The 6,033-nt window shown below is 39.0% G+C and overlaps 1 pseudogene; it reads right to left on the bottom strand.

Annotated features, from left to right (window-relative positions):
* Positions 1 to 286: 286 nt before the first annotated feature.
* The window catches only part of LOC101578795, a 38,813-nt pseudogene continuing 33,066 nt past the window's right edge, over positions 287 to 6,033 (bottom strand).

The following is a 6,033-nucleotide window of genomic DNA, read 5'->3' on the forward strand; positions in this document are numbered from 1 at the left end:
AACATAAAATTTATGTAGGGTAACTTAACAGGAAATTTTAAAAAGGTAACACAATTTTCCTTTCAGTAGTCCTTGGGTAGTTATGATAGAATAGTTTCCACTTTTTGTTCATTTCTTTGAATGAGGATTTTGGTCCAAAATTTTGTTTGTTTCTAGTATCTGCTTCTGCCTCTCTCTCCATCAGATCAGCTTCTTTCATGGCCACCACCTCTTCGTGCTCCACAGTTGAACTTTTGTAGGAATCACATGGAGGAGGGTACCTGCTTTCCATAGAAGAGGGAATCCTTCATTCTTGTCTGCCAACCCGATTGTGACCACTTGAGTAGAAATCACTTCTACTTGAGTAACTGTCTCGACTTCCACCATATCCATTGTGAGCTGCTGTAATCATCATAGCGACTGCTTCCACCATAAGATGATGGGGCCCCTCAGGTACGTGGAGCACTACATAAGTTACTAACTCTCATATGAATCTCTGTAGAAATCTCCACTTGGATGATCTGAGTAGTCATGATCCAGATCATATCCATCTCTATCACTATAGTCTCTTGATGGGCAGTCATCATGTGAACTGGAATGACCATAATCACAGGAAGTATAATCTCTTGGTGGGGGGGCATAGTCTCTCGTATCACAAGAACTTGTGTAATCTCTACTTGAGTAGCTGTCTTTAGCTGAGTATCCATCATTTCTTGAGAAGGCAGGGGTTCCCTTCAAGGAGGGCCTCCATAACTATCTTTTCCACATGATGCAAGGCCCTTCCTCCCATTCTACTGTTGCTTCGAACTGGTCCTGATGGAACTGATCTTTTAGCAGGAGGACCCCCAGTTCATGGTGGTGATCCTCTTTTCACTGGAAGGGGCCCTCTGGAAGAACTCATGTTAAAATTTATAGAAAAGCCACCATCATCCATGTGCCCTCCATGTGAAGAAGGTCTCCTAGTTCCTCCACTCCCTCCTCTTCTTTCTCTAAGATCTCTAGGAGGGCCTCTGCATCTGGGAGGTGGAGGTGGTCCTCCTCTACCACTTTCAAATGATGGTTTCATGGCCTGTTCCACTTTCATAGCTTTTCCATCTGAGGACTTTCCATTCATGTCCCTGTCTACATCCTTAGCATCTGCTGGGCTTTCAACAGTAACAAAAGCAAATCCTCTTGATTAATTGGTTTCTTGGTCTTTCATCAAGAGTACTTCCACTATCCATCCATATTTTCCAAATATTGTTTCACGGGTTTTCTCATTTGTTTCTGTGTTAAGCCCACCAGTAAAGAGCTTTCCTGGGCAATCTGCTTCAACAATTTTTCTCCTGGTTAAATCGGAAGGGTGGCAACAGTCTCAAGCTCCCAAGAGCTCACTCACAGGGGCTGACCACAGAGCCTGGCACAAATGACAGCTACTGTGTACCAACACACAACTGAAAAGCTGCTAGCACTACTGCTCAATGAGTATAAATTTACTTTTGAATTCCACTTTATGTTAGTATTGTTTAAATAATATGCTTAAAGCATCTATGCACTGTAAATTCTTAAACTACAATTCCAAGTTTAACTTGCTCTTTTCTTAGCTCTTTGATAGTTTAAGATAAAAACATTGATGCAAATTTTGTAGAAGTCAGTTGGCAGCAAGTTATTGGTGACTTGGTCCAACCCTAATCTCTTACAATGAATTACAGTGAAGGCTTAAATGAAAGAGACAATGTGATATGTTTTGAGGAGTCCAGGATGGTCAGAACTCTCTAGGAGCTAAGATAAGGACAACTTTGGACACCTAGAATTTACTGGTTTTCAGACAAGTTTGGTGGGCCTGTGTGAAACTGAAGGAAAATGATGAGATAAAACTGGGAAACTGAGCAAAACTTTGTGAAACAAGTGATCAAAGAAGTTTGAATCAGTAAATTTTGTTAAGCAGAACTATTTTATCTCTAAGATCATTTTTCTGAAGTAGGGAGTGAAAGTCTTTGTCTTTGTGTCCTTAGGTTACCTCAGCTGTGGTGTTATTTTGTCTTCAAAGCACTGTGATCAGCAACTTAACCCAAACATACTGGTCTCTAACAGTCACTCAAATTTATTTATTTATTTTTTTACTTTTTAAAAAGAGTATAATTTCATGTGTAAATATTGTATAGTCTCCCTAGTGTAAGAACTAAAAAGAAGAAATAAAAATTGAAAAGTATAACACAACTAAATGGAAAATGAGAAACAACCAAGATGGAAAGGAGAAAAGCTAGGAAACATGTATGGCAGGGGCAAAACCATACATCTATATACACAAGATGGTTAAGGCAATGGTTCTGAGAATCGCCATCAGGTTTTTGAAACCAGTAGTTAATTGGTAGGATTCTCACCCTGAATAACTATATATGTTCTTGATACCTGTGAACTAAGCAACTGCACTGAAGAGAGCAATGTGTAATATGAGGGCCATGCTGGGAATGCTGTCATTCTGGTCTTCTAAATGCATACTACTTCTTATGTCATATCAATTACTGCTATACTCACTCTCAAGTAAATGTTTGTTTAAAAAATGTAATAAAGAAAACCAAGAGACAAGAAAAAAATGTCATAGGACTGTCCTGCTACAATGTTGTATATGGTTAGATTTCTAAATTACTGTGTAAAAATGTATACTTTTTTAACTTTTTATTTTTTCATATTCTATAGGGATTTAAAGTTTAGCACATCAATGATTGTTGGAAAATACCTTTCCATGTTATGTCTAAGGTGTTTGATATTAAGATAGTGATGATAAGTTAAACTGCTTATGTTGTAGGGTAATAATATCATTAAGCTTCTCTTCTGGAGGGTTGACAACTTAAGTTTGAAGAACAAAAATAAATAGAGAAAAAGAAGGGATACAAGAGCAGCCAACATTTTGGCCCTAGTTGTTCAAGGTCAGTGAGGACTCAGGACATAAGATAAACTTTACTGTAACATCCTATAACTCAGTGGTGTCCCAAAATTTCTGATTAAGGAGATTAAGGGGCCACAAAGGAAAGTGATTGATGATGTATAATGTGCCTAAGTAGGGTAACCTACAGAGAAAATTTTCTCTCATGCTTTCATAGAGAGCAAATTTGTCAAGCAATGGCCATGACTCATCCACATGGCTGACACTGAAAAAAGATCTACAAACTACAGTACAGGGTTTCAGAGTAAATCCTGAGAGGATTTGACTGACCTTGTCAGATATAAAAGTTACATTTTTAGGTCTTGCTTTATCTTGGTCTTAACCATCCAGGGGAAGAGTATAACCATAGGTATAAAAAGTAAAGCCATATTTATATGCTAAGCTGCAAAATGCTTAAATCAACAACTTCTGACATTGCCAGTCCAGCAGATACCCACTAATGTTATGGTCTACTGGGTTATATTCTATTATTTTATTGAATTCACACACTAACAATATTTAAATGACAATGGAATACACATCTTTGACAAAAGTAAACAAAACAGAGGGATATAAATGAAGGACTATTTGTAGTGAAAAAAAATATACATATACAAAATGCTTAGGATATGGAGCCAGGGAGATGGTTCAGTAGAATAAGTGCTTGCCTAGCAAGCATAAGGGCCTGAGTTCAATCCCCGGTTCTGAAAAAAAAAGTTAGGATAGATATACAGCTACTTTCTTTCAGTTCAATGAGAGGAAAGATTAGTACTAATAGTGCTTAGACAAGATATCATGTCTGCATCTTGTATTATGAATAACTATGAAGACAACATCATGAAATGTATTAATCATTGTAACTGTATTACTAAAATGTTTTGAAACTGTCTCATTGCTATTTCTCTCAATAAAAGTAATTTTAAAAAACAGAGTACATTTGCTACCCTGTGCCAGCGGGACCTGCTGGGCCCAGCCCAGGCACAGCGTGGGTGAGACCTTCTTCCACCCTCTTGGGACCCCCCAACCACTCCGCAGTACCCCACCCAACCGGCTCCCCAGGTGAGAATTTCTGCTGCCTTCTGGGAACACCCAGATCCACTCCTAGCTCAGGCTGGGTAAGTGTTTGGGAAAGCTTCTGGCTACCCTGGGCTGGGGGGACCTGCTGATCACAGCCCAGGTTCAGCATAAGTGAGACCCTCTTCCAGTACCTTGGGAGCTCCCACCACTCCAGAGCACCACCCCACCCAGCCTGCCAAGTGAGAATTTCTGCCGCATTCTGGGGACTCGCAGATCCAGCCATAACCCAGGCCTGGTGAGTGTGTGGGAGAGCTTCCTTTCCCACCTACTCCACCTTGTCCCATTCAAACTGAGTTGAGGCCTGGCATACAGGCCTGGGGTGAAACCCTGCAGCTGCAATCCCTGCAGAGAGTGTAGGGGACAGAACCAATCAACTAGTCCAGGAGCAGAATATCTTGCCAAAGGGGCACAACAGAATCACTCCCAAGGGCATCAGCAGGAAGGAGCTGAGCACAGCAGCAAGACCCAAGCCAGGCACAGCTGGATAAATCCAATCTTTGTAGATCTGCACCTGAATTTCAATGGGTGCTAAGATTATAAATGCACCAAAGTTCTACAACAAAGGTCAGAAAACAGTGCTACACAAAACAACAATGAGAAGGAGCAAAATGCAATCTCAGAACCCAAGCCCACACATAACAACTGCAGAAGACACTAACAGAAAAAATTCGGAACCACACAGCTGAAATCAATGAATCAACAGCTTCGGAAATAAAGAGAAAACTGCAGAAAGGTATAGAGGAACTCAGATTGGAAATGAAAAAAGTAATCCCTGAATTAATAGCACCTGCAAAATGAGTCAAATGCAGAAACATACGGAGGAAAACAAATGCCCACACAGAACAAGTGCAGAGGACACTAGCTCATTTCAAATGTATGAATTTATAGCATTGAAAGAAAATAAGCAACAGCAGAAAGTTATAGAGGAACTCAGAGTGAAATTCTTTTTTGAAATAAAAAAAGAATTCTCTGTACTTATAGCATCTGATGTAAATAATCAACTACAGAAACATGGGGAGGCAACCCAGTCTGAAGAAAACATTGCAGTAAAAGAAATAATACCTGCATCTAAAGAAGACATTGATAAAAAAATAAAACATTAGAAAAATGACGGATTCCTTGAAAGGGCAATACAGGAAAGAAATAGATCGCATGAAGCAGAGTCAAAGAGATATAGAGGAAATTAAAATCTCAATCACAAGCTTGGAAAATTGTTTAAGTGAAAGTGAAGGCAGAGTTTCAGATCTTAAGGATGCTGGTGCAGCTAGTGAAAAGATAAGATCTCTTAAAAACAACTAGGATGCAGAAAAGAATAATCCATCACCTGCAAGACGATGCAAATGTGAACAATGTGAGATTAATAGACATCAATGAGAAAAAAAGGAGTCAATACAAATGACATTAAAAAAATGGGCAGAAGCAATAGTAGAAAACTTCCCAAATATGAGAAACAACCTGGCATTCAGGTAACTGAAGCATACAAAACGTCAAGTAACCTCAACCCAATTAAAAACACACCAAGATATATAATAGACAAGATACCAGAAATTCAGCACAAAAAAAACCATACTGAAAGCCATGAGAGAAAAGAAGCAGATCACATTCAAAGGAAAACAAACCAGAATTATGGTCAACTTCTCTTCACAAAACATGAAGGCAAGAAGAGCATGGAGCAGAGTACTTCAACTCCTCTATGAAAACAAATTCCAGCCCAGACTACTATACCCTGCAAAACTCTCTTTCAAGTTTGATGGAGAAGTGAAATATTTCCATGACAAAGAACAGCTAAAGAATTTCGTGAAGACAAAGCCAACCTTGCACAGGCTACTGAAAGATGTCCTAGAGAGATCACCAAAAAGATCAGAACTCCACAAAAGAGATCAGAAGCAACCAACTAAATAGGGCAAACAATTAAACACAGGAGAAAAATGAGTAAATGCAAAAGATAAATAACATGTCAATCACAAGTCAATACATCTCAATTATAACCATCAATGTAAATGGACTCAATTCGCCAATTAAGAGAAATAGACTGGCACAGTGGATTAGGAAACAAAATCCAACAATATGCT

This window comes from Octodon degus, unplaced genomic scaffold (assembly GCF_000260255.1).
Source record: "Octodon degus isolate 3935 unplaced genomic scaffold, OctDeg1.0 scaffold00068, whole genome shotgun sequence".
Classification (NCBI taxonomy): Eukaryota; Metazoa; Chordata; class Mammalia; order Rodentia; family Octodontidae; genus Octodon; species Octodon degus.